Below are 26,087 nucleotides of genomic sequence, written 5' to 3'. Positions count from 1 at the left end.
CCCCCACGGGTCGACGGGGCAAGCAGGGGAGGGACGGGACAGCATGAATAGCGGGACCGCAGGAGCTGTTGCGCATAGTCATGGCGGGTTGGGATAATTACGCTTGAGCGCGCAGGCCCCATTGTTAGGAAGGGTAAGGGAGTAATTAGGATGTACGCCGCCAACGCCGCTCACTGATTAGCATATCACCAGCGCCCGGGAACCGCCGTGCGCGGGCTTGGGGTGCACGAGCCCATTGTTCAGCGCAGCATCCCCTTTGAGCTAGGGAGGATAAATAGAGGGGCGCAGAGGGGAAATCGCTCTCTTCTCTCCAGGCCAGCGGACCAGCCGCGGCTCCAGCCAGCGACCCGGGCGTCCGCGCGACTCATCGAGGTGCGCTGTTAGCACAGGGAGCAGCGAACCACCGCGGGCACCAAACAGTGAGTGGGGAGGTGAAGTAGGGTAGCGTAAGCCAATAAATAGGGAATAGGTACAGGTTTGGGTGGAATAGGCCAGCCTCGTCGACTCACTGATTCAACATCAATTCGCAGGTAGCATATAATAAATCATTAATAGCGAAGCGTGGTCTCGCGTGATCTTGTCGTGCAGAGTGTCGCCTGGGGAGCTGCGTGTGTGTGCGTGCGTCCACCCAGGGTGCGATACAGGTGCGCGATCCTAACGCGAGTAGTCAGGGGTGAGTGTAGTGCTGCGGCTCGCCTCGGGGGAGCGCTGCGCAGAGCGGCGCGAGAGTGGGTGTCGCGTGTGTTCACTCCGTGTGTGATACAGGTGCGCGATCATAACGCGAGTACCCAGTGGTGAGTGAGTGCCGCGGCGAGCTGTGTACGTGAGTGCGCATACATTCGTTACGTGTCGGATACGAATACGCATTGGTACGTGGTTATTCGACGTGGAGGCGAGTGCCGCACAGGGCTATAGACGGGCACACACTCGCAGCGTGCGAGAGCTGTACGTAGCGGTGTAAAGAGGGGGAGTATGGCGTTTGATTGATGATGCTGTGCGCACGTATGCTCGCAGCGTGGGAGCGCGGCGCGAGGCTGTAACAGTAGGGGCGTCACGTTCAAATGCCGGCGAAACTGTAGCGGGAAATAGGGAGGTGGGGTAACGTAAACTGAATAGGGGATGCAGGCGGGAGGGACCCCGGGGGCCAACGGCCCCCACACTTCTAATGATATTATAATACCTTACCTTCGTTTAAATGGTTATAAATTAAAACACTAGTTTATAATCGTTTAATGTTCAGTGTTATAGTTTATAGTATTACAGTTTACATGTTATAGAGTACAGTTTATCCCGGACATACTTCGGGATTAGGGACTGGTACGTTGATGAACGATTAACTACGGGGACCTTTCCACTCAAGGAACACGTGTTAATCGGGTAGACAGCCAAGATGCTGCGGGTTAAGGGCACACTTGTGTGACGGAGGTCCTCCACCTGAAATTATCTTAACATAGGAACATTATAAAATAAAGACCGGACAAACATTTGTTAAAAATACGTTTTTATTCATCTGCAATCATTTTAACGTCAAAATGTTCACACATTTCCAGTACCATGCAAACCATTTCCGTTCCAGGAATACCAAAACGTTAAAGTATCATTGATTTCCTTATTAATTTACCACATTTCACTGCGAGTCCATGTTGAAGTCAAGGCCATATATCCAACGATCGCGTTATCAATGTACATCCTGATATCGACTATCTAAAGTCAATTAATACCAATCAAAAAAAGCTATATACTTGACAAAAATCGTTTAAAATGTTGAGTAAAGATGTACCTACAGACGCATTCCAACTTTAGCTCAACAGGGACACTTAACGACTACAATTGAACCCTTTCACAACCAGTGCTCATCACACCACTTCGGCAAGTAACCCGATAACATTACAAACCACCACTGGGCACGTCATTAAACTCTCAAAAAAACTATAAAACTAAAATGTTCAAAATAACACACAAAAGTACTCGATACGGCTTAAAAGGTATAACCACATGACGTAATATTTTTTCAGTCACTCCGAGCTCTCTGGTTGACTCTCGAGCCACTCCATTACATCCAGCCATCTCTCGGGATCCAACTCCATGGGATCGAAGGTGGAAACTTCTTTAGAACTCATTGCAGCACCTTGAATTTCAGCTTTTGATTTCAGTTTCCTATCATTGTGGACCTTCTGGTGCCTGTTCATGGTTGATGACCGTGCAAATGCCTTCCCACACACAGGGCACAGGAATGGCTTCTCGCCCGTGTGTGTTCTCCGATGACTCTGAAGATGTGACGAGTGTGCAAACGTCTTCCCACACACAGGGCACAGAAATGGCTTCTCGCCCGTATGTGTTCTCTGATGACTCTGAAGAGTTGATGACTGTGCAAACGTCTTCCCACACACAGGGCACAGGAATGGCTTCTCGCCCGTGTGTGCTTTCTGATGAATCTGAAGATGTGATGACTGTGCAAATGCCTTCCCACACACAGGGCACAGGAATGGCTTCTCGCCCGTGTGTGTTCTCTGATGAATCTGAAGATGTGATGACCTTGCAAATGTCTTCCCACACACAGGGCACAGGAATGGCTTCTCGCCCGTGTGTGTTCTCTGGTGGCTCTGAAGATGTGATGGTCGTGAAAAGGACTTCCCACACACAGAGCAATTGAATGGCTTCTTCTCTCCGTGTGCGTGGGGCTGTGGAGAGCGTCTCTGCTCCATGTGAGCGTAGTAACAGCAGCGGTGTTATTGAGTCAAAAGTACGCTATCGGCCGCAAGGATGTTTAGCGTTTTGGATTTTGTTAACTGCTAAAACAAGAACGAAACTCGCGTCTAACCGAGTCGCAAAAAATCACGTCAATTTGACGACGAACACGTTTAAGAGTTTATCCGCGAAAATATAAACTTACTTGGGGATTCACGGTATATCGATGTCTTGAACCCGTCTGAAGATGTCGCCACGAACTCTCCCGACGCAAAGTCGCCTAACTGTCGACACAGCAATTCTGCTCGCCAGGCTGCGTTGTCTCGCGGTTGAAGGGCGATCAGCAGAGCGACGAGTCGAGCGTCCAACCTCATCAGGTTCCCTTTCGAAATGGCATTGAGCTCTGCTTCTGAGCCGCCTTATAACTCCCCCCCTAGGATCCAATCCTTTGTCTTTCAGGATATTTGCATTCGATTGTTAATTTTGGAAGGCACAATCCGCATGTCTATTAACATACCGAAGGGTAATGTGCCCATTGTGCTTCATGCATGAATATGTAAGTGCATCTAAGTGTGTAATTGTGCGCTTATTTTGAATAAATGGAAAAACACGTTCCCCCTGCCCTCCATTGTCCTCGATTTAAAGTGAATGCAGCCCCGTGGCGTTGCCAAAAATCGCCGAGCTTCGTGTGTGAGCACATACAGTCGCGTAGTGACCACACTTGCCACACAATCACTCTAACATCAGTAACCAAAGTCCGATCTGGTACATGGTCTCCGCTTGGTCAGGTTTGTATCCGTCATCACTCAGGAGACAAACATCGAGGCATGGTTTGGCCAGCCACCACCTCGTTTGCCAAAGCGACTTTAATAGCTGCTCTCAAACAACACTATCACCAATAGTGGTTTATGGGCTAGGCTGTTAAGCGGATAATCAGTCTTTTTGGGCAAGGCGTATGGGAAAATACACACCTCTGTTATCCCATAAACACAATACACAGCATCGGTAAGGCTGCCTTGATGGGGAGATGTAGTTTGGGTAAGGTGCTGTCACTGGAGTTCGGCGATGTGACTGGGGTATCACGCGGATTCCGAAAAGCAGCTTAGACGAAACGACCCACTGCGCTCCATCTCCCCACATGGACAACGACATTCTAAATTTTAAAAAAATTGAAAACATATTTTTAAATACCTATTTGATAACACGTTCCTTCGGAGTGGGCAGGTAGGAACTTGGTTGGACAGCGCATTCGTGCGATCCGTGTTGGATACCGTAGTCATGTTGGAGGTTGTAGCTGTTACTATTGCATCTGATGATGATTGTTGATTTATTGCTGTAGGTCTTTAAGTTCATGCTGCTGCTGCAGCAGGTTGCGCCTGTGCTGTGACGCCACCTCCTGCGTGTACCACGCGCGCCAATCCACCTGACCTGGTCTTTGAACGGCCACGATGTTGTCGTAATGGCGCACCAGGTGCATGATGTTGAGCAGGGCATAGACGCCGCAGTCGAGAAAGGTCACCTGCGGGCGTTGCACCGGGGAAACCCGGGGCAGCACGTTGGCCACCTCGACAGGACCGTCTTGCATGAAACAAATGGCGTTCCCCGTTGAGTGGCTGGCCCTTATCAAGATGTCAATATTGAAGGCTCGGGCGGGTAAAATCGCTCCCTGTATAAGATTCAAATACTGTCAATAATAGCTGTATTATAATAAAATACTGTCAATTATCCATTTTCACACTCACGATGTATGTATCATGTCAGAATAATTTATAAATAAGAAATGCCAAATCTATGTTTTTCAAATTAAGAAATGGCAACCTCGTGTCTTACCCACAAATGTAGCAACTACCCAAAACGTTGAGTAGGCACGTAAAATAAATTCATCAACTGAAATTGATTATGCTCCTGACAAATAACAAGTCACGTGAGATTAGATTATTTACAATGCATGTACATTACATGGCAATGTTCATCATCATCATCAGCCATGCTCAATCTACTGCTGGGAGAAAAGGTTCCCCAATATTTTCCCCAATATTGTCACCATTCCTCATGATCCTGCGATCCACCCAGCTCATGCGCATGAGATGATCACATTGCTTCATCTCTGTGGTGGTTATTTTCTCACACGTGTTTTCTCCATCGGTTGACATTCCATCCCAAGTTCTGTCCACTTGCTATTATCCCTTTTGATTTAAAGCTTTCGTGACTGCAGGGATTCATCTTCTTGGTTCTTTCGGTACGTGACTTTACCGAAAGAACCAAGAAGATTATCCCTTTTAGTCACGATGTGTCTTGGCCAAGCCGAATTTAAACTCTACTTGCATTTTTGCAATGTTGCATTGAGGAGAAAGTAAAGTAACCAAAAAATAACTGTACGAATTAAAATAGAGATGGTCAAAAGGAAATAAAAAATAATGAAATAATGACTGTAAATCTATCACAATTTATTGAAAAACTGGAAAGTGTGCTGGGAGTGGGGGGAGGGAACTCCAGTTGAATCGTAAACATGGCCACAGGCAGCCATTGCCACCATGCACACATGCCCAGTTAGGGATGTTCATTTAATTTTTAAGGGTTTTACGATAATTGCATGCACAAAAGCCTATTAAAAAAAACATTACCAATCTTCACTACACCCACAATGACCGGAGTGAAATATGGTCACAACAAGCTCAATGACTGACATGGCATGGTTAGGCCTTCATCTAGCAGTGGCTTGACCAAATGGTGTACGTTTATTATATTGTTTATATTGTATCTATAATGATCAGAACAATGACATTGCAACATGCGTCTGTAAAAATGCGTGCCATGCGCCAAGCAGTTTGATCAAGCACTCAAAAAGTAGAAGATTATAGATTCCATGACTTAGGAGTCAATACAATATTCCATAAGCAAACGGTACAAATCGATAATAAAAGTGCAGGAGATACAAAACACTGAGTACGCTTCGCCAGTACTCTAACTTACAATACGATATTATATGTGCATAGGCAGATTATTCTGCGTCAAGAGATACGAGAAAAAAGCTTATCAATATCAATATACTCATGGTGTTTTTAGTGATAAAGCAAATATCTGTGGAGTCACGTACCGCCTTGAAGACTCTTAATATAAGACTCTTAATATTTACGTTGAAGCCTATTCGCCATTGCTTGAAGGAGCATCGGTTGGGGAGGGAGAGATCACAGAGGTGGTGGGGTGGGAAAGGACTGTCACCAAGATGGCCTCAAGTGGCATGGGAGAGTTAACGCAGCGAATAAGATGCAGGACAAACAGACAAATAATCCCTGGTGGGCAGTGTGGAACCTGTTGTTCCTACCTGTATGTAGAAAAAATAACTTGACTTTAGGTAGCCAGGCAGACAGCCCCCTTAACTATCGCCCCCCCTCCCTTAGGCCCCTCCCCTGACCCCCCTTCCATTATGCCCCTCCCCTGACCCCCCCCCCCTTAGGCCCCTCCCCTGACCCCCCCCCCTCAGGCCCCTCTCCTGAACACCCCCCCCCCATATCCTTAGGCCCCTCCTCTGACCCTCCTCCCTTAGGCACCTCCCCTCTCCCATACCCGGAAGTAGGTCTCCACCAATCAAAGAGCTGTTTATGTTATATATTTATTTATGCACGACAAACAAACAGACAGTCAGACAAACAGACAGACAATAAATCCCTGGTGGGCAGTGTGGAACATTGTTCCTACCTGTATAATGTGGTGTATATATGTTACCATGTGTGGTTGTTATGATTTTTGTATGTGTATATATAAATACTGTATATAGCATTTCGATTGAGATGAGACCTTCATCTTGCAGTGTAATACGACCGTGTTGTAATTTTTATCATTTTTATCCGATCCTTACACGGAGACTATATATACATATGAGCAGAGTGTGATTCTAATACGACCACACTGTGATTATAATGCTTCTAATGAGATTATAATACCTTACCTCCGTTTATATGGTTCTAAATTTAAACACTAGTTCATAGTCTTCTTGGTTCTTTCCGTAAAGTCACGTAGAAGAGACGTAATAAAATAAATCTCATTAGAAGTATTAAAATCGCACTCTATAGATATGTATGTAAATTATCTGTTCAATCGATCCGGGGGTCGGATATGTGAACTGTGGGGGTACAGGACATGAATCGCATTCAAATTTTAGAATAACAATATGGTCGTATTAGCATTTGACTGTGCTTGAATGTATGTTATGTGCAAATGCAAATCGTTAGTCGTAAATGCGAGGGAGGGGTTAAGAGGTGCACGTTAAATCCAGTGTTAACATTTATTTTAGCATCATATTTAAGGACAATATTGTTGATAAGAATTCGTCTGGACATGGCACGTGCCTTGTTCTACTCGATCAACCAAAATTAGTACAATGTCGGTCATACAGGAGTGTGATTTCATTTATGAGTAGTATTCACAGAGCCCCGATGACACTAACCTACCTAATGTTATGGTTAAACAAAGTAATCTTGAGTGGCTTAATTATCAGCTCAGACATGATCATCGCAATCATTTCCAAAGACGTGTGGGGTCCTGCGAGAGCAAGTCCCGACTACAAACAGCTGGGCAGCAGAATCTGAAGTAGCTGCGTCGCCCTCGAAATGTGATGTTGCTGCTGCTGTTGTCGCTACTGTTGTTGCTGCTGTAGTTGCTTCTGTTGCTGTGATATACGCAGGGAGGTGGTGTTCCGTGATGGGATGACGCCTTTGATTAAAGCCTCTGATCAAACTCACCCGATTGACGCCCTTGACCGTCGCATTTGATCAACTCTGATATTGTATACTCTCACATGTTAAGCTCTATCATAGTGAAACATGATATTTTAACCTATGAACTACAACCTATCCATTGTAACGCTGTAAAAGAATATTAGCCATTGGGTTTCACTCCCTCGTCGAGAAGGCCGCTCTCTTCCTTTTCTAAAGTTACATGCTAATTTCTCTGCATTCACTTTAAATCGAGGACAAAGTTTTTCCATTTATTCAAAATAAGCGCACAATTACACACTGAGATGCACTTACATATTCATGCATGAAGCACAATGGGCACATTACCCTTCGGTATGTTAATAGACATGCGGACTGTGCCTTCCAAAATTAACAATCGAATGCAAATATTCTGAAAGACAAAGGATTGGATGGTAGGGGGGGAGTTATAAGGCGGCTCAGAAGCAGAGCTCAATGCCATTTCGAGAGGGAATTTGATGAGGTTGGACGCTCGACTCGTCGCTCTGCTGATCGCCCTTCAACCGCGAGACAACGCAGCCTGGCGAGCACAATTGCTGTGTCGACAGTTAGGCGACTTTGCGTCGGGAAAGTTCGTGGCGACATCTTCAGACGGGTTCCAGACATCGATATACCGTGAATCTCCAAGTAAGTGTCTATTTTCGCGGAACGTGTTCTTCGTCAAATTAGCGGGATTTTTTTGCGTCTCGGTAAGACGCGAGTGTCGTTCTTGTTTTAGCAGTTAACAAAATCTAAAACTCAACGCTAAACATCCTTGCGGCTGATAGCGTACTTTTGACTCGATAACAGCGCTGCTGTTACTACGCTCACATGGAGCAGAGACGCTCTCCACAGCCCCACGCACACGGAGGCAAGAAGCCATTGAATTGCTCTGTGTGTGGGAAGTCCTTTTCATGGCCATCAGATCTTAAGAGACACCAGAGAACGCACACGGGTGAGAAGCCATTCCTGTGCTCTGTGTGTGGGGAGGCATTTGCACGGGCATCAACTCTTCAAACTCATCAGAGAACACACACGGGTGAGAAGCCATTCCTGTGCCCTCTGTGTGGGAAGGCATTTGCACACTCGTCAACTCTTCAAGACCATCAGAGAACACACACGGGAGAGAAGCCATTCCTGTGCCCTGTGTGTGGGAAGGCATTTGCACAGTCATCACATCTTCAGAGTCATCAGAGAACACACACGGGCGAGAAGCCATTCCTGTGCCCTGTGTGTGGGAAGACATTTGCAAAGTCATCACATCTTCAGAGTCACCAAAAAACACACACGGGCGAGAAGCCATTCCTGTGCCCTGTGTGTGGGAAGACATTTTCATGGTCATCACATCTTCAGCGTCACCAGAGAACACACACGGGCGAGAACCCATTCCTGTGCTCTGTGTGTGGGAAGACATTTGCACAGTCATCACATCTTCAGAGTCACCAGAAAACACACACGGGCGATAAGCCATTCCTGTGCTCTGTGTGTGGGAAGGCATTTTCACAGTCGTCAAATCTTAACACGCATCAGAAGGTCCACAATGATAGGAAACTGAAATCAAAAGCTGAAATTCAGGGTGCTGCAATGATTCCTGAAGATAATTCCACCTTCGATCCCATGCAGTTGGATCCCGAGAGATGGCTGGATGTAATGGAGTGGCTCGAGGATCAACCCGAGAGCTAGCGGTGACTGAAATATAATGTTGCATGCGGTTTTACCTATTAAGCTGTCTTGAGTACTTTTGTGTATCATTCTGACCCTTTAGTTTTACAGTTCGTTTGAGAGTTTCTTGACGTGCAGGTGGTGATTTTTTTATGTTGTCGGATTACTTTGTGAAGTGGTGTGATGAGCAGTGTTTGTGAGATGGTTCAATTCCGGACAATATTGTAGTGTTTAAGTCTTCCTGTTGAGCTAAAGTTGGAATGCATCTGGAGTCAGATCTTTACTCAACATTTTAAACGTTTTTTTCAACTATAAAGCTTTTATTGGTTGGTAATAATCGACTTTAGGATGTACATTGATGACGCGTTCGTTGGATATATGGCCTTGACTTCAACATAGACGCACAGTGAACAAATGTGGTGAACTAATAAGGAACTTTAACGCTTTGGTATTCCTGGAACGGATATGGTTTGCATTGTGCTGTAACTGTTTGAACATAGGACATAATACATATTCGGTTGGAGTTTAAACGTAAAAATGATTGCAGATTAATAAAAACGTATTTTAACAAATGTTTGTCCGTTTATTTATTTTACAATGTTCATAGCAAAAACGTGTTTTAAGCGAGTTTCAGGTGGAGGATCTTCGTCACACAAATCTGCCCTTAACCGGCAGCATCTTGGCTGTCTCTCCACTAACATGTGTCCCTGGAGGGGAAAGGTCCCCATTATAAATCTATTCGCAACGTTACTGTCCCTAATCATCAAGTATGACATTTGAACTGTAACACTATCAACGATAACACGGATCGTCGACGGGGCCAAGCAGCGAATGTTTAACTCCAATCCCAAACTACATCTCCCCAACAAGGCAGCCTTCCCTCTGCTGTGTATTTTAGCCGTATATATTGAAGATAACAATTCGTCAAGAAAAGGCAAGATTACAATGTCTTTCATAAAGGAGTATGAGTTCATTTATGAGTAGTATTCGCTAAGCCAAGATGGCACTAGCCTGCACTCAGTTATGTTGAAACAAAGTAAACATTAGTCGCTCAAATCTCAGCTCATTCATGGTCATTGCAATTATTTCCAAATCCGTGTGGGGTCCCACGAGTACAGGGCACGGCCAAAAACTCTCACGTTATAAACTCACACTGTAAGCTCTAACATTATAAACTCTAACAATATAACTGTTATAGCTGTACATTGTAACGCTATAACAATAACACCGCAAACTACTTTTATAGTAAAATCTAATGTTGTAAACTCTAACAATAAAACCTATGAGCTCTGCATAACGTTAAAAATTAACATTATAAGCTAGTGTTATAGATTGGAACACCATACAATGAAGTGTGATATTGGAATCGCATTCGAATTATTAGAATTACTCCGTGGTCCTCTTAGAATCAAATTATGCTCGTTAGTACGTTACATGTCTATATGTAACATGTCTGTATGTAATATGTATGTCTGTTTGTAATATGGACGTGCGAACCAAGGTTGGGACCTGCGAAACGGAAGGTGCAGGATCAGGATGTGATAAAAAATTTAACACGTAGGCTTTCGCGACCAATGTTATTCATAATCAACGTTTTTGGGTTTAGATCGCGTTTATTTATAAATGTGTCGTAACCCTCAACCACCCGACACGGCCAATCAGTAAAAATGTGTCACGTTGACAAAGACAAATAGTTCACTGCTTTAGCCCACCGGTGTGTTGAAGCCACAACATTTACAATTTGTAAAGGGAGGGTTACGACACATTTATAAATAAACGCGATCTAAACCCAAAAACGTTGATTATGGATGAAATTTTTGTCGTACGAACTCTCCCGACCCAAAGTCGCCTAACTGTCGACTCAGCAATTGTGCTCGCCAGGCTGCGTTGTCTCGCGGTTGAAGGGCGATCAGCAGAGCGACGAGTCGAGCGTCCAACCTCATCAGGTTCCCTCTAGAAATGGCATTGAGCTCTGCTTCTGAGCCGCCTTATAACTCCCCTCCTAGGATCTAATCCTTTGTCTTTCAGCATATTTGCATTCGAAAGTTAATTTTGGATTGCACAATCCGCATGTCTATTAACATACCGAAGGGTAATGTGCCCATTGTGCTTCATGCATGAATATGTAAGTGCATCTCAGTGTGTAATTGTTGCGCTTATTTTGAATAAATGGAAAAACACGTTCCCCATGCCCTCCATTGTCTTCGATTTAAAGTGAATGCAGCCCCGTGGCGTTGCCAAAAATCGCTGAGCTTCAGGAGTGAGCACGTACAGACGCGTAGTGACCACACTTGCAATACAAGCACTCTAACATCAGTAACCAAAGTCCGATCTGGTACATGGTCTCCGCTTGGTCAGGTTTGTATCCGTCATCACTCAGGAGACAAACAGCGAGGCATGGTTTGGCCAGCCACCACCTCGTTTGCCAAAGCGACTTTAATAGCTGCTCTCAAACAACACTATCACCAATAGTGGTTTATGGGCTAGGCTGTTAAGCGGATAATCAGTCTTTTTGGGCAAGGCGTATGGGAAAATACACACCTCTGTTATCCCATAAACACAATACACAGCATCGGTAAGGCTGCCTTGATGGGGAGATGTAGTTTGGGTAAGGTGCTGTCACTGGAGTTCGGCGATGTGACTGGGGTATCACGCGGATTCCGAAAAGCAGCTTAGACGAAACGACCCACTGCGCTCCATCTCCCCACATTGACAACGACATTCTAAATTTAAAAAAAATTGAAAACATATTTTTAAATACCTATTTGAAAACACGTTCCTTCGGAGTGGGCAGGTAGGAACTTGGTTGGACAGCGCATTCGTGCGATCCGTGTTGGATACCGTAGTCATGTTGGAGGTTGTAGCTGTTACTATTGCATCTGATGATGATTGTTGATTTATTGCTGTAGGTCTTTAAGTTCATGCTGCTGCTGCAGCAGGTTGCGCCTGTGCTGTGACGCCACGTCCTGCGTGTACCACGCGCGCCAATCCACCTGACCTGGTCTTTGAACGGCCACGATGTTGTCGTAATGGCGCACCAGGTGCATGATGTTGAGCAGGGCATAGACGCCGCAGTCGAGAAAGGTCACCTGCGGGCGTTGCACCGGGGAAACCCGGGGCAGCACGTTGGCCACCTCGACAGGACCGTCTTGCATGAAACAAATGGCGTTCCCCGTTGAGTGGCTGGCCCTTATCAAGATGTCAATATTGAAGGCTCGGGCGGGTAAAATCGCTCCCTGTATAAGATTCAAATACTGTCAATAATAGCTGTATTATAATAAAATACTGTCAATTATCCATTTTCACACTCACGATGTATGTATCATGTCAGAATAATTTATAAATAAGAAATGCCAAATCTATGTTTTTCAAATTAAGAAATGGCAACCTCGTGTCTTACCCACAAATGTAGCAACTACCCAAAACGTTGAGTAGGCACGTAAAATAAATTCATCAACTGAAATTGATTATGCTCCTGACAAATAACAAGTCACGTGAGATTAGATTATTTACAATGCATGTACATTACATGGCAATGTTCATCATCATCATCATCATCAGCCATGCTCAATCTACTGCTGGGAGAAAAGGTTCCCCAATATTTTCCCCAATATTGTCACCATTCCTCATGATCCTGCGATCCACCCAGCTCATGCGCATGAGATGATCTCATTGCTTCATCTCTGTGGTGGTTATTTTCTCACACGTGTTTTCTCCATCGGTTGACATTCCATCCCAAGTTCTGTCCACTTGCTATTATCCCTTTTGATTTAAAGCTTTCGTGACTGCAGGGATTCATCTTCTTGGTTCTTTCGGTACGTGACTTTACCGAAAGAACCAAGAAGATTATCCCTTTTAGTCACGATGTGTCTTGGCCAAGCCTAATTTAAACTCTACTTGCATTTTTGCAATGTTGCATTGAGGAGAAAGTAAAGTAACCAAAAAATAACTGTACGAATTAAAATAGAGATGGTCAAAAGGAAATAAAAAATAATGAAATAATGACTGTAAATCTATCACAATTTATTGAAAAACTGGAAAGTGTGCTGGGAGTGGGGGGAGGGAACTCCAGTTGAATCGTAAACATCGCCACAGGCAGCCATTGCCACCATGCACACATGCCCAGTTAGGGATGTTCATTTAATTTTTAAGGGTTTTACGATAACTGCATGCACAAAAGCCTATTAAAAAAAACATTACCAATCTTCACTACACCCACAATGACCGGAGTGAAATATGGTCACAACAAGCTCAATGACTGACATGGCATGGTTAGGCCTTCATCTAGCAGTGGCTTGACCAAATGGTGTACGTTTATTATATTGTTTATATTGTATCTATAATGATCAGAACAATGACATTGCAACATGCGTCTGTAAAAATGCGTGCCATGCGCCAAGCAGTTTGATCACGCACTCAAAAAGTAGAAGATTATAGATTCCATGACTTAGGAGTCAATACAATATTCCATAAGCAAACGGTACAAATCGATAATAAAAGTGCAGGAGATACAAAATACTGAGTACGCTTCGCCAGTACTCTAACTTACAACACGATATTATATGTGCATAGGCAGCTTATTCTGCGTCAAGAGATACGAGAAAAAAGCTTATCAATATCAATATACTCATGGTGTTTTTAGTGATAAAGCATATATCTGTGGAGTCACGTACCGCCTTGAAGACTCTTAATAGAAGACTTAATATTTACGTTGAAGCCTATTCGCCATTGCTTGAAGCAGCATCGGTGGGGGAGGGAGAAAGCACAGAGGTGGTGGGGTGGGAAAGGACTGGCACCAAGATGGCCTCGAGTGGCATGGGAGAGTTAACGCAGCGAATAAGATGCACGACAGACAGACAAATAATCCCTGGTGGGCAGTGTGGAACCTGTTGTTCCTACCTGTATGTAGAAAAAATAACTTGACTTTAGGTAGCCAGGCAGACAGCCCCCTTAACTATCGCCCCCCCTCCCTTAGGCCCCTCCCCTGAACACCCCCCTTCCATTATGCCCCTCCCCTGAACACCCCCCCCCCCCATATCCTTAGGCCCCTCCCCTGACCCCCCCCCCTTAGGCCCCTCCCCTGACCCCCCCCCCCCTCAGGCCCCTCTCCTGAACACCCCCCCCCCCATATCCTTAGGCCCCTCCCCTGACCCCCCCCCCTTAGGCCCCTCCCCTGACCCCCCCCCCTCAGGCCCCTCTCCTGAACACCCCCCCCCCCATATCCTTAGGCCCCTCCCCTGACCCCCCCCCTTAGGCCCCTCCCCTGACCCCCCCCCCCTCAGGCCCCTCTCCTGAACACCTCCCCCCCCATATCCTTAGGCCCCTCCCCTGACCCTCCTCCCTTAGGCACCTCCCCTCTCCCATACCCGGAAGTAGGTCTCCACCAATCAAAGAGCTGTTTATGTTATATATTTATTTATTTATGCACGACAAACAAACAGACAGTCAGACAAACAGACAGACAATAAATCCCTGGTGGGCAGTGTGGAACATTGTTCCTACCTGTATAATGTGGTGTATATATGTTACCATGTGTGGTTGTTATGATTTTTGTATGTGTATATATATATACTGTATATAGCATTTCGATTGTAACGATTCATAAGCTCATTATATTATAATGGGTTTGTGCGTGTATTTATATATAATATGCCGTCTTTTGCTATTCGATGACATTGAGATGAGACCTTCATCTTGCAGTGTAATACGACCGTGTTGTAATTTTTATCATTTTTATCCGATCCTTGCACGGAGACTATATATACATATGAGCAGAGTGTGATTCTAATACGACCACACTGTGATTCTAATGCTTCTAATGAGATTATAATACCTTACCTCCGTTTATATAGTTCTAAATTTAAACACTAGTTCATAGTCTTCTTGGTTCTTTCCGTAAAGTCACGTAGAAGAGACGTAATAAAATAAGTCTCATTAGAAGTATTAAAATCGCACTCTATAGATATGTATGTAAATTATCTGTTCAATCGATCCGGGGGTCGGATATGTGAACTGTGGGGGTACAGGACATGAATCGCATTCAAATTTTAGAATAACAATATGGTCCTATTAGCATTTTACTGTGCTTGAATGTATGTTATGTGCAAATGCAAATCGTTAGTCGTAAATGCGAGGGAGGGGTTAAGAGGTGCACGTTAAATCCAGTGTTAACATTTATTTTAGCATCATATTTAAGGACAATATTGTTGATAAGAATTCGTCTGGACATGGCACGTGCCTTGTTCTACTCGATCAACCAAAATTAGTACAATGTCGGTCATACAGGAGTGTGATTTCATTTATGAGTAGTATTCACAGAGCCCCGATGACACTAACCTACCTAAAGTTATGGTTAAACAAAGTAATCTTGAGTGGCTTAATTATCAGCTCAGACATGATCATCGCAATCATTTCCAAAGACGTGTGGGGTCCTGCGAGAGCAAGTCCCGACTACAAACAGCTGGGCAGCAGAATCTGAAGTAGGTGCGTCGCCCTCGAAATGTGATGTTGCTGCTGCTGGTGTCGCTACTGTTGTTGCTGCTGTAGTTGCTTCTGTTGCTGTGATATACGCAGGGAGGTGGTGTTCCGTGATGGGATGACGCCTTTGATTAAAGCCTCTGATCAAACTCACCCGATTGACGCCCTTGACCGTCGCATTTGATCAACTCTGATATTGTATACTCTCACATGTTAAGCTCTATCATAGTGAAACATGATATTTTAACCTATGAACTACAACCTATCCATTGTAACGCTGTAAAAGAATATTACCCATTGGGTTTCACTCCCTCGTCGAGAAGGCCGCTCTCTTCCTTTTCTAAAGTTACATGCTAATTTCTCTGCATTCACTTTAAATCGAGGACAAAGTTTTTCCATTTATTCAAAATAAGCGCACAATTACACACTGAGATGCACTTACATATTCATGCATGAAGCACAATGGGCACATTACCCTTCGGTATGTTAATAGACATGCGGACTGTGCCTTCCAAAATTAACAATCGAATGCAAATATTCTGAAAGACAAAGGATTGGATCCTAGGGGGGGAGTTATAAGGCGGCTCAGAAGCAGAGCTCAATGCCATTTCGAGAGGGAATTTGATGAGGTTGGACGCTCGACTCGTCGCTCTGCTGATCGCCCTTCAACCGCGAGACAACGCAGCCTGGCGAGCACAATTGCTGTGTCGACAGTTAGGCGACTTTGCGTCGGGAAAGTTCGTGGCGACATCTTCAGACGGGTTCCAGACATCGATATACCGTGAATCTCCAAGTAAGTGTCTATTTTCGCGGAACGTGTTCTTCGTCAAATTAGCGGGATTTTTTTGCATCTCGGTAAGACGCGAGTGTCGTTCTTGTTTTAGCAGTTAACAAAATCTAAAACTCAACGCTAAACATCCTTGCGGCTGATAGCGTACTTTTGACTCGATAACAGCGCTGCTGTTACTACGCTCACATGGAGCAGAGACGCTCTCCACAGCCCCACGCACACGGAGGCAAGAAGCCATTGAATTGCTCTGTGTGTGGGAAGTCCTTTTCATGGCCATCAGATCTTAAGAGACACCAGAGAACGCACACGGGTGAGAAGCCATTCCTGTGCTCTGTGTGTGGGGAGGCATTTGCACGGGCATCAACTCTTTAAACTCATCAGAGAACACACACGGGTGAGAAGCCATTCCTGTGCCCTGTGTGTGGGAAGGCATTTGCACACTCGTCAACTCTTCAAGACCATCAGAGAACACACACGGGCGAGAAGCCATTCCTGTGCCCTGTGTGTGGGAAGACATTTGCAAAGTCATCACATCTTCAGAGTCACCAAAAAACACAAACGGGCGAGAAGCCATTCCTGTGCCCTGTGTGTGGGAAGACATTTTCATGGTCATCACATCTTCAGCGTCACCAGAGAACACACACGGGCGAGAACCCATTCCTGTGCTCTGTGTGTGGGAAGACATTTGCACAGTCATCACATCTTCAGAGTCACCAGAAAACACACACGGGCGATAAGCCATTCCTGTGCTCTGTGTGTGGGAAGGCATTTTCACAGTCGTCAAATCTTAACACGCATCAGAAGGTCCACAATGATAGGAAACTGAAATCAAAAGCTGAAATTCAGGGTGCTGCAATGATTCCTGAAGATAATTCCACCTTCGATCCCATGCAGTTGGATCCCGAGAGATGGCTGGATGTAATGGAGTGGCTCGAGGATCAACCCGAGAGCTAGCGGTGACTGAAATATAATGTTGCATGCGGTTTTACCTATTAAGCTGTCTTGAGTACTTTTGTGTATCATTCTGACCCTTTAGTTTTACAGTTCGTTTGAGAGTTTCTTGACGTGCAGGTGGTGATTTTTTTATGTTGTCGGATTACTTTGTGAAGTGGTGTGATGAGCAGTGGTTGTGAGATGGTTCAATTCCGGACAATATTGTAGTGTTTAAGTCTTCCTGTTGAGCTAAAGTTGGAATGCATCTGGAGTCAGATCTTTACTCAACATTTTAAACGTTTTTTTCAAATATAAAGCTTTTATTGGTTGGTAATAATCGACTTTAGGATGTACATTGATGACGCGTTCGTTGGATATATGGCATTGACTTCAACATAGACGCACAGTGAACAAATGTGGTGAACTAATAAGGAACTTTAACGCTTTGGTATTCCTGGAACGGATATGGTTTGCATTGTGCTGTAACTGTTTGAACATAGGACATAATACATATTCGGTTGGAGTTTAAACGTAAAAATGATTGCAGATTAATAAAAACGTATTTTAACAAATGTTTGTCCGTTTATTTATTTTACAATGTTCATAGCAAAAACGTGTTTTAAGCGAGTTTCAGGTGGAGGATCTTCGTCACACAAATCTGCCCTTAACCGGCAGCATCTTGGCTGTCTCTCCATTAACATGTGTCCCTGGAGGGGAAAGGTCCCCATTATAAATCTATTCGCAACGTTACTGTCCCTAATCATCAAGTATGACATTTGAACTGTAACACTATCAACGATAACACGGATCGTCGACGGGGCCAAGCAGCGAATGTTTAACTCCAATCCCAAACTACATCTCCCCAACAAGGCAGCCTTCCCTCTGCTGTGTATTTTAGCCGTATATATTGAGGAAAACAATTCGTCAAGAAAAGGCATGATTACAATGTCTTTCATAAAGGAGTATGAGTTCATTTATGAGTAGTATTCGCTAAGCCCAGATGGCACTAGCCTGCACTCAGTTATGTTGAAACAAAGTAAACATTAGTCGCTCAAATCTCAGCTCATTCATGGTCATTGCAATTATTTCCAAATCCGTGTGGGGTCCCACGAGGACAGGGCACGGCCAAAAACTCTCACGTTATAAACTCACACTGTAAGCTCTAACATTATAAACTCTAACAATATAACTGTTATAGCTGTACATTGTAACGCTATAACAATAACACCGCAAACTACTTTTATAGTAAAATCTAATGTTGTAAACTCTAACAATAAAACCTATGAGCTCTGCATAACGTTAAAAATTAACATTATAAGCTAGTGTTATAGATTGGAACACCATACAATGAAGTGTGATATTGGAATCGCATTCGAATTATTAGAATTACTCCGTGGTCCTCTTAGAATCAAATTATGCTCGTTAGTACGTTACATGTCTATATGTAACATGTCTGTATGTAATATGTATGTCTGTTTGTAATATGGACGTGCGAACCAAGGTTGGGACCTGCGAAACGGAAGGTGCAGGATCAGGATGTGATAAAAATTTTAACACGTAGGCTTTCGCGACCAATGTTATTCATAATCAACGTTTTTGGGTTTAGATCGCGTTTATTTATAAATGTGTCGTAACCCTCAACCACCCGACACGGCCAATCAGTAAAAATGTGTCACGTTGACAAAGACAAATAGTTCACTGCTTTAGCCCACCGGTGTGTTGAAGCCACAACATTTACAATTTGTAAAGGGAGGGTTACGACACATTTATAAATAAACGCGATCTAAACCCAAAAACGTTGATTATGGATGAAATTTTTGTCGTACCAGACTTACACTGTGCTCAAATCTACGTTATATGTAAATACGCATCAGAAGACCAAAATGTGGCCTGCGAGGTGCCAGGTTTAGAATCGCATAAAATTATTAGAATCACACCATCATCGTATTAGAATCAAGTTGCCCACTGATTGATGAATGTTCCATCTCAATGGCATCGAATAGCAATACACAAGTATGGAAATATATAAATAATTGAACAAACCCACTTTGAGCTCGTGAGATTATGAATCGTTACAATTGTAATGACTCCAGACTCAGACTGTAGAGGGTTATTTTGTTTAGCCTTTACCACTGCTTAGGACGCCGGAATTACGATACAGCAACGACAACGACGATCCACCAAAACAGCCCCGAACCTCGTAATAGGTTTTTACCCTTTTAAACTGGTACAAAAGTTTAAAAGGGTAAAAACCTACTATATTTTGCCACTGGTAAAAGAGATCTCATAGTGAGAGCCCCGAACCTCGTTCCTCCCACCCTCTTATTCTCGGTGTGAATTCCCCCTCACCCTTTGTCCCACCTTCCTTTCTTGACCTCTATCTTATTGCCACCGCTTGTCCCTTAGTAGATGCACTGTCTTTACATCAACAATATGTTTTAGAAGCCACGTGCGTCAGGGCAGCAGATGTAGCAAAATTTCCCAAACCTAACACTCAACTGTACGGGGTAAGCGGTGTGACCACACTCACCCGTCAACAACAAGAAACAACACAATAACCACAACAACAATCCTAACACGCTTCCACGTTGTTCAACTGGACCCTTCAATTGTCCGTGTGTTGGGCTTGGATCCTACGAGCGCAACCTTGCGCATTTTGACCTGGTTCTCGACGCCGGTCCTTCGCCTATGGTAGAATCTTGTGCCTTTCGGGGCGTCAAGGGTTCGCACCATAGGCTTGAAGGGTTAGGCAGGTCCCTGGCTTCTTTTGAGAAACATGACTGGGCTCCAGGCACCGATTTCTCGCACGTGGCGGATCCTTGAAGCACCTCGGGCCTCAGGGGCTAGGAAACTGTGAGCGGCACAACACATTTCATTTGGAGTACGGTTTCCGTTGCCGAGCGCCCCACCACGTTGGACACACCAGACTTGGGCTGTACAGGACATGGGGATGAGCTGTCTGGGTGGGGACGGACATAGGTCTTGAGGCGCAATGGGTGGACGATCCAACGGCGACGCCCTATCTGTATTCGTTACACACTTAGGCCGTTTCACCTCTATGACTTGAGCTGTATCATTATAAACAATATCACTCAACATTAAATGGCTATAAACTGGTTTTCTAATTCATTACACCATAAACGGAGGTACAGTATTCAAATCTAATTAGAAGTATTATAACCACACTGCTCATCTATATATATAAAATCGTTCATGTCTGTCTGTCTGTCTGTGTGTGTGTGTGTGGACTTTGGCCCATACGCACTTTCATTGGACGGCGGTTGCCCCTGGCAACGGCTAGCCACGCCTTCGCCGCTTTCATTGGACCTGGCAACGGCTAGCCACGCCTTCGCCAAGGGCTGCAGTTTCATTGTACGGCGGTTGCCCCTGCCAACGGCTAGCCACGCCTTCGCCACTTTCATAAGCTCCGTATTTAATTAAATAATAGCCATTACACAGTATTGTTGGAGCGCTAGGGGGGGGGGGGAAGGAACGCCACCCGTACCCTGCCTCTTCCAAGCCGACAATTTTAGGCGAGGCCGCAGGCTTTGCACACTACTAGGCCTCGACACCCACCACGCCACTCTGAGGTAAATTCATCAAAGTTTTTCCTACTCTTCACTACACCCCCACCACAATGTGTGCTATTAATATTACTTTTAAACCCAACGCGCCAACAATCGATTACTTTAATGTTCACTGTACAAATACTCATTAAGCTGGGTGAGCGTACTGCCAGTCTATCATGTACACTGTAGCCTGCTTATTAAGCTCGGTGAGCGTACTGCCACTCTATCATGTACACTCTAGCCTGCTTATGAAGCTGAGTGCGTGTACTGGCAGTCTATAATGTGGACTCTTGCCTGGTTATTATAATCGATTCTTTATATGTTCTTTGTACAAACAGTCATTAAGCTGCTTGAGCGACCCCAGTTCGATTCCAACTCACGCCCACCACCGCTGACGATTATTTGAAACGGACCTGGCCCTCCCCTAGGTCCACTCAGCCTCAAAAGCGTAACTGCTGTCGTGTGTGAACATCGTCACTGGGGAGACAAAGGCGGCGGGGCATCGTGGATCCAAGTCCCGGGCGAAGCCGGGTCATGTGTATGTGTGTTTGTGTTTATGTGTATGTCTGTGTGTCTCTATGTATGTGTGTATGTATGTGTATGTATGTGTTTGTGTGTATGTGTGTGTGTATGTATGTGGGTTTTTTTTATGTCTTTATGTGTATGTCTGCGTGTCTCTATGTATGTGTGTATGTACGTGTGTGCATGTGTTTGTGTGTATGTATGTGTGTGTCTATGTATGTGTGTGTCTATGTATGTGTGTGTATGTGTGTGTATGTATGTGTGTTATGTGTCTGTCTGTGTCTGCATGTATGTGTGTGTGTATTGTGTATGTGTTTGTGTGCATGTATGTGTGTGTTTGTGTGTATGTGTATGTCTGTGTGTATGTGTTTGTGTGTATGTGTGTGTATGTATGTGTGTGTATGTGTTTGTATGTGTTTGTGTGTTTACGCTCGCATTACACAAATGTGTTGCTGGTCTAAGGCGTTCCTCGCACAGCATTGCCGCTTTATTATTTCAGTCGTTTACTGCCTTACGCACCCTGAAAGTCGTGTGTGTCTGCAGCAAGCGCGTGTATGTGTACCTATGGACGCGCGCGCGTGTGTTGTGTAGGGGGAACGGTAGTGTAGTGCTTAGCGTGCTGTCTGTGTGTCTGTGTGTGTGTGTCTCTGTCTGTGTCTGTCTGTGTGTGTCTGCGTGTGTCTGTGTGTGTGTCTGTGCGTGTGTGGTGTGTGAGGAGCGGTGGGTGTAGTGCTTAACGCTACGCTGCGCTACCAACCCGGCGAACCCAGTTCCATTCCCGCTCACGGCCACCACCGGTGACGATTATTTGAACCTCCCCTAGGTCCACTCAGCCTCAAACGAGTAACTGGTGTGGCGTATTAACATCGGCACTTGGGAGACAAAGGCGGCTGGGCGTGGTAGATCCAAGTCCCGGGCGAAGCCGGGTCATGTGTATGTGTTTATGTGTATGTCTGTGTGTCTGTATGCATGTGTGTATGTATGTGTGTGTATGTGTTTGTGTGTATGTCTGTGTGTGTATGTATGTCGGTTTTGCCGCCGTGGTGGATACAAGTCCCGGGCGAAGCCGGGTCATGTGTATGTGTTTATGTGTATGTCTGTGTGTCTGTATGCATGTGTGTATGTATGTGTGTGTATGTGTTTGTGTGTATGTCTGTGTGTGTATGTATGTCGGTTTTGCCGCCGTGGTGGATCCAAGTCCCGGGCGAAGCCGGGTCATGTGTATGTGTGTATGTGTTTATGTGTATGTCTGTGTGTCTGTATGCATGTGTGTATGTATGTGTGTGCATGTGTTTGTGTGTATGTATGTGTGTGTGTATGTATGTGGGTTTTTTTGTATGTGTTTATGTGTATGTCTGCGTGCCTGTATGTATGTGTGTATGTACGTCTGTGGATGTGTGTGTGTGTCTATGTATGTGTGTGTATGTGTTTCTGTGTTTGTATGTGTGTGTATGTATGTGTGTTATGTGTCTGTCTGTGTGTCTGCATGTATGTGTGTGTGTATTGTGTATGTGTTTGTGTGTGTTTGTGTGTTTACGCTCGCATTACACAAATGTATAATGCGGGTCTAAGGCGTTCCTTACACAGCATTGCCGCTTTATTATTTCAGTCGTTTACTGCCGTATGCACCCTGAAAGTCGTGTGTGTCTGCAGCAAGCGCGTGTATGTGTACCTATGGACGCGCGCGCGTGTGTTGTGTAGGGGGAACGGTAGTGTAGTGCTTAGCGTGCTGCCTGTGTCTGTGTGTGTGTGTCTGTGTGTGTGTGTCTGTGTGTGTGTCTGTGTGTGTGTCTGTGTGTGTGCGTGTGTGGTGTGTGGGGAGCGGTAGTGTAGTGGTTAGCGTGCTGTCTGTGTGTGTGTTTCTGTCTGTGTGTGTCTGCGTGTGTCTGTGTGTGTGTCTGTGTGTGTGTCTGTGCGTGTGTGGTGTGTGAGGAGCGGTGGGTGTAGTGCTTAACGCTACGCTGCGCTACCAACCCGGCAAACCCAGTTCGATTCCCGCTCACGGCCACCACCGGTGACGATTATTTGAACCTCCCCTAGGTCGACTCTGCCTCAAACGAGTAACTTAACTACTGTAGCGTATTAACATCGCCACTGGGGAGACAAAGGCGGCCGGCCGTGGTAGATACAAGTCCCGGGCGAAGCCGGGTAGTACAGCTAGTATGTATGTAAAGCGAACGTTCCATCGAACCTGGGGTTGGATATGCGAACTGTGGGGGGTGCAGGGTTAGAATCGAATTCAAATTCCTAGAATAACAATATTGTCGTATTAGCATTTTACTGTGCTTGACTGCATGTTACGTGTAAAATGCAAATTGTTAGTCGTAAATGCGAGGCAGGGGTTAAGAGGTGCATGTTAATCCAGTGTTAACGTTTATTTTAGCATCATATTTAAAGACAATATTGGTAATAAAAATAATCTGGACATGGCACGTGCCTTGTTCGTCTCGATCAACCAAAATGAGTAGAATGTCGGTCAATAAGGAGTACGAGTTATTTCATGAATAGTATTCGCTGAGCCCCCAGATACTAACCTACACACAGTTATTGTTAAACAAAGTAACTTTTAGTCACTTGATTCTCAGCTCAGACATGATCATCGCATTCATTTCCAAAGACGTGTGGGGTCCCGCGAGAGCAGGTCCTGTCTACAAATAGTCGAGCAGCAGAAACAGCAGAATCAGAAGTAGTTGCGTCGCCCTCAAAACGTGTTGCTGCTGCTGTTGTTGCTGCTGTTATTGGTGCTGCTTTAGTTACTTCTGTTACTGTTATGTATTGGGTGGTGGCTCATTTACTCATCACCACCCATAATCATCAACACAAATCATCAGCATCAACACCCATTATCATCTCCAATCATCATTATCACTATCAACCATCGCCACCACCACCACCCAACCATCACAATCCAACAGTTATCATAACCACCACCAATCATCCATCATCATCACCACCCATAATCACAACAACCCATCATCATCACCACCCATAACCATCACCACCCATCATCATAACCTCACCAATCATTACCACCACCCATGATCATTACTACCACCCATCATAATCACTACACATTATCATCACCAACCATCATCATTACCAACCTTCATAATCACCACCCATCATCATCACCACCATCCATTATCAAGAAACATCATCATGACCACCCATCATAAATTAACAAACACACACAGCTACAAACATAGATATGTAACCTAACACAGACATCGATAACAGACACACACAAATAAACAATCTCGTTAACAACTTAATTATAAAAAGCCCATATTACCACTGCCAGGATAGGTGCACACAGACAAATCCTTTACACAATTATAATTTACATGGAACTCAAATTCACACTTAGTACAACCACCTCACTCATTTAAATATAACTACAGATCAAAAACTCTAGTAAAAACCTGAATTTAAAAGTAAATAAACCAATGGGATAATGTTTATACGCTTGAAATGTAATTAATGAAATGCAAGTTAATAATTCCAATTAAACAAAAAATAACTACGAACAAATATGAAGCCTGAGGCCTAGGTATATGCCAGGCCTAATGGCCAGGCATCGCTTCAGTCCTCGCCGCAGTAACGGCGACATCAAAGACAGCACAAAGCGAGGGGGCAAATGTTTAATGTCGAACAGAGGGCTCTGCTGTTTCCGGTGACGCAACCACCCGCACTGCACCACGTGGTGCGCCCGCCAAGCGCGTGGGGGCGGAGCCTCGCCGTAGTGACGTCAATTCTGTTACGTCATAGCCACGCCTCCACCCGCAGTCGAGAGGAATGCGCACGAGTGAGCAGCAGCAGAAGAAGCCTTTGCAGAGCGAATCGTCAACGAGGTGAGCGTCCCTATGGGAACCTCATTTGCCAGTAAAAATATGATCATTGTTTTTTTTACCCTTCTATCTGGCAACAAAACTGACACCTTTTTACAGTGCGCCTTTTGGCGTCATCAGGTCCAACCCATGTGAGACTAGGCTCTAAGGAAAGCTGTCTCGGGTGTGGACCAATCAACTTCAAGGACAGTGCACATTATCAGAGTTATGTTCTTTTGTTTGTATTATGGCTGCAGGTATTGCGGTCTATGCAAACATGACTCCTTGTAAAAAGGTGTCAGTTTTGTTGCCAGATAGAAGGGTAAAAAAACAATTATCGTGAGCGTCCCTGTTGACGATGTGTGTTGTTTATTTTTATTGCACGTTTTGACTACAAACTAAAGCTTCATTATATTTGAATATGTTGATATTTAGATTTTCTGCAACCAAATTAGGACTATTAGTTTACTTGGCATGCTCTGATATATTGCTGTTACTGTCATTGTTTAGACCCAAAGCAAGTTAACATTTAAAACGTTCATAACTAACCTGTTTAAATCTCATATAATATGATTAACATATCTATAATTATTGTGTTCTGATTGCCTGCATAATTGTGCCCTGCATTACATGTATTGAATGTTATCCAACACGGGGGAGGAGTCTACCTTTTAGTTCAGACCCGAGCTGCTGCCATAGATGTCTCCTATCTGTGATGTCACAGCCACATGGGCGGTACCTCTGACATCACGTGACCTAAGACGTCATTCTCGGGTCATAACAAATGATTTAAGTATGGTCATTTGACCCCAATGACCTACAAGACATAGGGGGGCCTTTATCAAGCAGTCGATTTATACAAATGGGCTGTGCATCAACATGCTTG

At 44.6% G+C, this 26,087-nt stretch overlaps 1 pseudogene; it reads left to right on the top strand.

Annotated features, from left to right (window-relative positions):
• Positions 1–26,087, top strand: part of LOC133361352 (zinc finger protein 208-like) — a 78,789-nt pseudogene that overhangs the window by 26,731 nt on the left and 25,971 nt on the right.

Source organism: Lethenteron reissneri, chromosome 72 (genome assembly GCF_015708825.2).
Source record: "Lethenteron reissneri isolate LAM-NWPU_2019-01 chromosome 72, ASM1570882v1, whole genome shotgun sequence".
Lineage (NCBI taxonomy): Eukaryota > Metazoa > Chordata > Hyperoartia > Petromyzontiformes > Petromyzontidae > Lethenteron > Lethenteron reissneri.
The sequence above is the reverse complement of the archived record's forward strand: the minus strand, read 5'-3'. Positions and strand labels throughout refer to the sequence as shown.